This window comes from Pipistrellus kuhlii, unplaced genomic scaffold (assembly GCF_014108245.1).
Source record: "Pipistrellus kuhlii isolate mPipKuh1 unplaced genomic scaffold, mPipKuh1.p scaffold_m20_p_12, whole genome shotgun sequence".
Taxonomy (NCBI): Eukaryota; Metazoa; Chordata; class Mammalia; order Chiroptera; family Vespertilionidae; genus Pipistrellus; species Pipistrellus kuhlii.
Window position 1 is genome coordinate 10018265 of NW_023425427.1, and position 9442 is coordinate 10027706.

The 9442-nt window shown below is 44.0% G+C and overlaps 1 protein-coding gene across 12 annotated transcripts in view; it reads right to left on the minus strand.

The window, feature by feature from the left end:
• Positions 1–9442, minus strand: part of ZNF462 (zinc finger protein 462) — a 135001-nt gene that overhangs the window by 106184 nt on the left and 19375 nt on the right. For 9 of the 12 annotated variants that reach the window (XR_006741234.1, XR_006741236.1, XR_006741235.1 and 6 more), the window contains exon 2: positions 2169–2173. The exons of the other annotated variants lie outside the window; for them this stretch is intronic. The gene's annotated coding sequence lies outside the window, so the exon portion shown is untranslated. The remainder of the gene's footprint in view (positions 1–2168; positions 2174–9442) is intronic. 12 annotated transcript variants of the gene reach the window in all.

The window sequence follows — 9442 nt, forward strand, 5'->3', positions numbered from 1 at the left end:
CTCATCTTCACGTCTTAATCAACAGCCTCAAATGGAACCCCTTTCTCTTTCAAAAGAGAAATGTTTTGAAGAAAGACTGTTGTTGATCATGTAACTTCTTTGTCAGAAGGGAATTTGTCTAATGTGGAACTTAACCTACAAACCCCAATCCTTCTGATTTTCTTCTCTGAAGCAAGGTGAAAAACCATTTCTTCCCCCCCGTGTTGAACAGAACAGAATGCATGGATGGGTCTCTCAGGGCCCTGGAAAACGCTCTTGAATGTGCTTGATCAACAATGGGAACTCATCCAGAGCAAAAGATGCCAGGAAAATATATCCTAAGCTACTTGAGATAAATCTAAGAGAACGTCACTCTCTGTATAATTGAGGGTGTGGGGAGGAAAAGAACTTATGAAAGTGATTTCATTTTCAGATGTGAGTTATTAATGGGACTGAAGATGGTGCTGAGAGAAATGAGGACCAGGAAAACAGGAGTGCCAGGACTAAAAGGAATGTCCTTTTCTTAGGCTTGGAACCGAAAATATTTCTCTCTCTCGTGACCATCTTAACTTCAAACGCAGAAGCCAGGAATGTCAATCCTTATGGAGCTGTGCTGGCTGCTTACTATGTTTCCATTCTTTCCACAGAGAAGGGGGAAGGCAGCCCATTGTGTGTCTCCGCCAACAGAGATGAGAGGAAAAAAAATCACTTGTTTTTAAACTTTTGGAGGACACAGATAACTCAGGAAGAATGAAAACACAGAGATGAAAATAAAGACTATTTTAGAACTACATGTTAGATTTTAAAAATCAAAAAGGTTGGAGATTCAAGAAATGTCAGAACTTCCAGTAACAAAGAGACAGGCTTCATCTGTGTGCGAAGGAAATAATGGCTTGTGTGTTTTTTTTGTTTTGTTTTTTACCTCTTTTTGTTTTTTTTCTTCAGTACTTTTGTTCCAGGAAGACCTTTTCTTCATTACTGTAAAAATATCAAAGTCTCCCATTTCCTAGAAATTGATCATCTCCTTTTCCAGCCACTATAGTCTCTGTTCTACCTTTGACTTTTTACTAATTCTCATCAAATTAGCTCAAAACCTTGATTTCCTATACTAGCTATATTCTTTGTCAAAAAAAAAAAAAAAAAGCAAGCTTGCCTTATTCTTTACTCATCCAGAAGGATACAGAGGAAACCATCAGATATTAAAAATGCCATGTATAGTCTTCATGAATAAAGGTGAGAAAGTGGCTTGGGAAAGCATCTCTTTGTTCATGATTGCTGGCAAGCTTCCAAACAAAAATATTCAGTAATCTCATGATAATTGGGTCACACTCCATTATGCATGCCCGATGATGCAATACTGTTTCATGTCGCAGCATGATGCAAGTGACATGAGCTCTGGAGTAGAGGACATGGATAGGGAATGACCTGGAATTCCATACCAAAGCATATAATATACCCTCTGACCTGGATGCATTTGGCTAGCCTGAGACATTCACCCATACTGTTGAGTGGAGACAAGCCTCAAGTATTTCTCATCACAAATGATATTTAGTCTATAATTGCATAAATACCACGTGGTGTTCTTTATAGATGCCTGAAAGTGGACTCTAGGAATGAGTGAAAGGATTTCCCTATAGATGTTTGGGAGACATCCAAACCAAGAGGTGAGATGGGAAGAAGAGGTACTTTTAGGTGTTGCTGAGTTGCTGACTGGGATTTCTGAAGAACATACATACAAGTGACGGTGGAACATAGGCTGACAACAGATTTGAAGTGTAAGGACATCCTCAGCCTCGTCAAAGTCAGAAAAGCCTCACGGAATATAGCTGTTATTGCCTAAGGAGCTAAATGTATAACCAGATTCTATAAGCCTGCAGCAGAATGATATCCAATGACTCAAAGGTCAACTAGTGCAGGGAAGAAAAACATCTAATCTAAGAATCCTGTAGGCATTTTGGAAGGTGAGTGTGAAATCTAATCTAGAACACAGAGTACTCAAAGATATAATCGTCACCATTAGTTGGTCTGGAGATACATATATATCGATGCTACTTGAAGCTTCTATGGGAGTGACCCTGCCTCCTGATCACATGGGTACCTCAAAATGTCTGAAAGAATGGATGACAGGGAAGACATCCAAATAGCTTTATTTGGGGGAGCTGACCTTCAGCAATTACATAGAAGTACACAGAAGCTAAAGAATACACATTACAATGCATCCTGTGAAGTGTGGCAATGTGTTATACCTGCTAACGACTGGAGAAGTGAACAATAGATTATGAGCTTCTAGAAGTTAGGGACACCCTGGCCAGTATTGCTCAGTAGTTAGAGCATTGGCCCACACACCAAAGGGTCGCAGGTTAGATTACCAGTCAAGGGAGGTACCTGGGTTGCCAGGTCCCATCACAGGCCCCAGTCACAGTGAGCTTGTGGTAGGCAACCAATCAATGTGTCTCTCTCACATCTGTTTCTCTTTCCCTCCCCTTCTCTCTTTCTCTCTCTCTTTCCCTTCCCCGACCCCTTTACCACCTCCTCCTCCCTTTTCCACTCTCTGAAAGTCAACGGAAAAAGTAACCTCAGGTAAGATTTAAAAAATAAGTCAACAAATAAAATAAGAGAAATAATTTAAAAATTAAAATAAAAGGCAGGGTCCGAGTCTCTCATTTCTGAAATCTCCAACAGTTCGCACAAAGCCTACCAAGCGGTCAGATGCTCAGTAAATGTTTGAATGGATGATCAAAGGAGAGAACAAGAGTGAAAGACAAGCAAGGGTGGTGTTCAGCGTTCAAACATCGGTAACGGCAGTCTTCTTTCAACTTACGAAGGAAAGTCTACACGGGGAAGGCCTGTGCCATTCCAACCAATGGCAAAAGCAAATCAAAGAGAAGGGCAGGGGATGCACAGTCAGACAGACAGGGCTCACCAGCCCCGTTCCCACTTAACCGCACTCCCCCCTACGTGTACCACAGCCCATCGCTGGCGGGCCTTTCAAATCCCAGAGACAGCAGCGGCGACAGCAACAACCTGAGCTCATTAAGGATCACAACAGGGGAGGGAAGAGAAGGTAAAGTTTCACAAGATAAATGGAGAGGCAGCAGTTTCTGGGGCCTCCTTTCGGAGAGGGGTGGGGAGGCAGGGTGTGTTCTCTGGGAGTGGAAGTACTAACTTCCACCGAGGTGCCCCATTAGGCCAATATTTTGCAAAACCAGGTGTGTGCAATTTGCTTATTAAAGTTGTCACCCTGGGGCAACTGACAAGACTCATCAGTCCTGGAAGACATGTGCTATGACCCCAAGGCAAGTTAAAGCGTATCCGGAATATTTTAAGCGAGAAAGGGAATCTTTTTGTTAAAGTGAAAGGGGATCATTTTGCTGAAAAGACTGGGAGGGACAAAAAAAAAAACAAAAAACCAAGGGTGGTGCCTTGTTCCCAGTTTTATGCAGATATTACACCATTCCATTCCAACACAAAGGCTCAAGGTTAGATGGAGTTTCCAAGAACAAGGGAAATGGATTCCATTCTGTGAGTGAGGACACCTCAAAAGGAAATGGTCTGGCGGAGGGCAAGAGCTCCAAGGTGAGCCGCCTGGCCTATGAAGAGGTCCCTGAGCAGATGCTCTTGAGCACCAAGATCTCTCAGAGATCTGGACAACGTTCCCGCCTCATCTGCTCATGTGGTGGAGACAGGCATGGATGTGGAGTGGCCCATGGGAACAGATGGCAGCGGCACTGCTTGAGAGCTGTCTGCTGCGACGATGCTAACGAACAGGAGAGCTTCGATTCTGTTTTTCCAGACCAGCCAAGAGGGGCACATGAATGCACCTACATGGGAAGTGACATGGGCCTTTTCTTTTTGTTTTTCAAAATATATTTTATTGATTTTTTTTACAGAGAAAAAGGGAGAGAGATAAAGAGTTAGAAACATCAATGAGAGGGAAACACCCCACTGGGGATGTGCCCACAACCAAGGTACATGCCCTTGACCGGAATCGAACCCTGGACCCTTCAGTCCACAGGCCAACGCTCTATCCACTGAGCCAACCGGTTTTGGCCATGGGCTTTTTCTATGTTGGTATCCATGGCATGCATCTCACACTAGATGTTAACAGGTTGCCCTCCCGACCCCATTCAGGGCAAAGTAGGATCAGACATACTTGGTCTATCCATAGGATAACCATGGCAGAGCTCTCTGGGGGTAGGTAGGTGGCCCATCTCCTGTGATCACGTGCCTTGCACATTGCTAGACCATCACAAATCCACTGCCCTATTCAGACCGCCAGGGTCCTTTACACCCCACACAGGGGACCTCCCAACAGTTTCCCTTTGGAACCAGAAAGGGTTCCAGAATTATACTGAAAACCCTGTGAGAATCATATTACAGGGAAGTTTACAACCAACATTTTTCCTTCTGAATTTACTACAGAAACTACCAAAGAATTCTCCAAAAAGCCCTCGTGGATCAGTTTCATCAAATTGTATGGGATCTATCGATCCTGATAAGATACAAGGCAGTCATGCCCCCCCCCACCTCCCGTTCATTTTTTCTCATTAAAATAAAAAATAAGTAAATAAAAAGCACAGGGGGGAAAAAGTTTGTGTGTTTGGCTTTGTTCCTCAAGATCCAGAGTGTTTTTGTGCTCCTTAGCAACAGAGTTACCTTGGGCAAGTCCTTTAAATGTTCTCGGATTCCATTTCTCCGGCCATAAAGTGAGGTGAAATAAATAACCTCCACAGTTCCTTGTAGTTTCAAAGTCACGTGTGTGGTAGCAGGAAGGAAAGCTTTCATGAAATACCTTGGGGGAGCGGGGGAGGGTGATGATCAGGGTGCTGGGGGCCAGCATGGCTCTCAACTTAGCGGGGTGAGCCTGGGCAAGGTGAGGACCTTTCCGAACCACCTACAAAGGGGACGGATTTAGTAGATAGATGGTCCACGAGGTCCCCCAAAGCAAGAAGGCATGGAAAGGCAAACCGTGGACAACATGTAGAACAAGGAAAAAGGTGACAGTCAAACAGGAAGCTGAGTGACCCCTCACCAGTGACAGGGTTAGACTACACACACAGCGCAGAGAGCTCCTCAGGCTAGGTGATAAAACTCATGTTGAAAACCCTACTGTTGGCTCAAATGGCTGCTTAACAACCTAGTTACCTTTGGTAAGTCACTTGGGTAACTGTTCTCAATGAGAGTTTCCTCCTGACTAAATATCCCCTTCTTTGGTTTAAACATTTGGAAACAGGAAGTCTTCATGGACACCGGGTGAGAAAGTGTCTGGTGGGGAAGAAGGCTGTGCTTTGAAAACACGTCATTGTAAGGGACAGCAACCGCGGAGAAGTACCACCACCTGTCATTCCCCCCCTCCCACCCCCGGCAGCAGTCTCTGCCTGATCTCCTCACTCCTTTCCAACAAGCCTAGACAGGGCAGAGAATCCTCAAAGCCGAGCTCCAGGCAGTCTCCACCAATCAATCAAAATTGGCACAGGAAGTCAAGCCTATTTGCCAACACCGTTGTAGCGGAATAGGCGGAGATGGCCAAGGCAGGACCTGAAATTCCATGCCAAGCCTCCCTAGCTTCTCACATGGTGGACTTTGGACATATCGCGTTAGCCACTCTGGAGCTGCAAAACGCAGGGGTTGGTTGGGCAGGGTGATTGCACAGGTCCATTCCAGCCTGGGATTTTGTTTCTTTGAATATAAGTGAGTGACTTGACATTCCCTCCCTTCTGGACCCCCTCTCCTTGAGTTCTTTGTAGTTGACACTGCAGTGTACGGACGCATCAAGATTTAGAATGTGCTCACAGACTGCGTGTGGATCCTCAAGGCAAGCACTCAGGCATTTTATTTATAAAACTGGGATCCAGCCTTATTGCCAACATGCGGTGGCTTGAATTCTGAGCGCTGGATACCCTTGAGTCATTATCAACTTCCGAAATAGGCAACACATTCACTCAGCTGGACAGAAAGACTTTAAAGTCGTTTTGGATTTACATAAACATATTAGAAGTCAAGAAAGCTTCAAGAGTGGTCTGGTGAGGTAACAATCTCAACCCCCTTCTTACCACCCCACCCCCCGTTTTCTTTTGTGCTAAATCAGTCATGTTCAATGACTCATCAGGCAGCTCCCTCCTCTCATGCTAAGGCTGCACACACCAGCTTCTTGGGGATGAGTTACCTCTTGGTTACGATTTAGTAAATCAGAAACTACTCAAGTCTGTTACTTGGTTTAAAACAGGCATCACACAGCTTTTAAGCTACCTTTTGAGCATACTTTACCTTTTTCCTGGGGAAAGCAAAAGCCTCCATCTATCTAGAGGAGAAAACAGCCAAAGAGCAAGTCATCATGAGAACTCATGACTCTCTGGTATCCTCCCCTTCTCTTCAGGTGGTTTGTGCACAAGTAGGGGTGGGGGTAGAGGTAGGAACTGGAAACGCTTATGAAACCGGATGGGTCCAAAACACCAAGTCGTCCTCAACATCAGTCCCATGCGCAGGATAGCCAGTTCAAGTTGTCCTTGTTCCTGAAGTTCTGGTGGCTCATGAGCTCTGTGCTATATGCCTAAAGGGCAGCTGGGGCAGGACAGGATCGTCTGCAGCAGTGATCTGAGTCACTTCTCAGCAACATCTCGGGGTTAACAAGATCACATGTTTCAGCTGCTACTTAAAGCCTTGGAGGCACTTCAACCTCTTAACTTGGGTAAGCATTAGAAGCCTAGTAGGTAGTGTCCAACTCCTCAAAATAACTTGAAGAGACTACCTTCCATTCTTGGAGCTTCTGAGCATGCCAAGGACATAGCCATGAGTTCTTAGGCCATGACCACTATTTTGTTACTAACAAATTACTGACAAGAAGAGAAATGTCCTCAACTTCCTTTTTGCTAGTCAGTTGTTTCTCCTCTTCTATTTCTAAAACAACATTCTTCTCACTCCCTGAGACTTAAAGTTCGAAGGAAGACCAGAGAAAGATCATCAAATACCCTTAGCAATGTTTGCTCTGCAGCCACTCTCTTGAATGCAGGCAGGGTATTTTTGGGGTGCTAGTGATCATAGTAGTTTTTGAGGATAGACAATACATCAAGAAAAGAAATAACATCTCTGCTTTTTCTTAGGAAGCCAAAGTGTCTAATCTGTCCAATTTTGAAATAGGGTCATTTTCCTTGTTGTTGTGATGAGTGCAGAAAAGCATCCTTAAAAAGGTTATATTGACCACACACATTGCTTTGAAGCAGCATCTTCTTTCCAAGTTTACTTCTACCTCTTGAGGGAATGTTTACTTAGCTAGTTCAGCCATTCATTCATCCACAAACTGCACCCTGAAGATCAACTACTTATCAGGAACACTAGCAGAACCCAGATCAGGGTGATTCTGCAGTCAAGGTCATTCTGATTCACAAATGGGTCAGCTTAGCTGTAGCCCAATATCAGAGGCCACAGCTCCAAATCAGGTCAGGCAGGCAGCTATATGGAGAAAGTCCTTGGTCAACAAGCACATCTCTTCATTGTTCATAGGAAAACAAAACACAACAAAACAAGACATACCCGGAAGTTAATCGGATGGATCAGTAGCAAGTCCTTTGTAGACAGAAATCAACATCCTATAATATCCCTTTGTTTCTGCCATACATATTAATATGAAAACCTGCATCCAATTTAATTGATGCATGACAGATATCGTCACATTCTGAAAGCTGTTAAAACGAGCACATTGTCTCTGTGCTGGAAGGTGGGGAGTGAGGGGGTGACAGGGCAGTGGAGCATGATGGTAGAGTATAGTAAGTAGCCTGCCACTAAAATGACATTTCCCAAACCTAAATCATTTGGTATACAGTACCCTGAAGGTGCCCTGGAGGAACTGAGTTCCTGGGAAGGAAAAGACGAAAGCCTACTCCGGAGCTCAGATTATTAGCAGTTACAAATATCTAGTTCTGACAGCATCTCTTTTCGCTCCCCTACTTCCTGCATGAGAGACATCAGAGCACAGTGGCTGCTTCTTCCTCTGGTGCCTAATGATACTGCACTCTCAAGAACCGTGGTTCCTAAATTTGGCTTCTAGGGTCCCACCCTAGACCTACTGAATCCCTCTCCTGTGGTAGAACCTAAATATCTATTTTTAATAACCTCCTTTTTGGCTCCAAGTTCTCAGAACGATTCTGAAGATCATCCCAGTTTAGGAATCACAGCCCCATGCCACAATTATGGTGAATTAAAAAGAAATTTTTTTAAAGGAACTGTCCACCCCATCCCATCCTCCACCCCCACATGTGGTCCCGCCAACATTCTCGTTATAAGCAATGGAGAGAACAGAACAGCTTCCTCCACTACACCCAAATACCCAGCAATTAGCAGACTAGGCCCACAGATTCCTCACATTCTAAAGCTGTTAAAACAAACACTGTGTGTCTCATGCAAAGTTTGCTCAGCAGCTCCCATGATTGTGTGGGCTCCCCTAGCCATCTAAAAGAGCAAGCCAAGGCTGCTGATTCCAGGTGAAATGACAATTAAGGTACCTCAGTCTTGCACTCTGGACTCCATCCAACTTCAGGCAAAGACTGACTAATCCCTTGTTGGCGATACAAAATTAATAATACAAACAAAATCACTTGCCGTTCGCCAAATCTAATCTAATCATTCCTCGCAGTAATAATTTTCCTCAGGATAGTTCAACTTCAACCTTGGCCTGGCATGCACAAGAAATGAACCAACGATGTTGGCCTTATGTGTAAGGTACTGTGGGGAGAAATGCAACTCCTTAGAACGGACTGGGATGAAATGTGAGGATTCAAGTCAGAATTAGTAAAGAGGACCATGAAGAAAAAAAAGTCTTTTCATTTTCCATCCACACACTAGTCTGCCTTCACGGGGCCTGCATTAATATGGTCTCGGCTTCAGAAAGGCTTTGACTCTCCTGCTATTATCCTAGTCTTGCTTTAACACATACTTTATATTAGAATGCGTTCCAGGAAGCATATGGCAATAGAACTAGGTCAACCATTAACCAAATAACAGGAAACTGCTCGGCAACGCACACCCTTCAAAAGCTTATTGAGCTGGCTCTTCAGAATATGTCCTTCAGTGAGGTTGAAACTAGCAGGTCCCATGGTTGTTTTTTTTTTAATGCTGCAAGGTCATCTCATACCTAGAAGGCTTCTGCACATACTGGACTTTCAATGGTCTAAATCATTCCATTGAAACATTCATTCAAGAACCAAAGTCAAAGGTGAAGAAGCATGTTTTCTGAATCTCATTGAGCATCTTCAAAGAATGTGACTATGATCCTGGTCCCATTGATTCATTCTTTCAATTCTGTTCAATTGATAGGAAACACTATAGTCTCATCTTTTCTTTCTCTACCCACCCCACTCCCATATTCCTTGTTTCCATGCCACAGTCCTTTTAGACCTAATAGGTCAAAATAAAGTCTCAGAAAAAGATCTGTCTTCCCTTTTCACATAAAACTACAAATGAGTTTCCT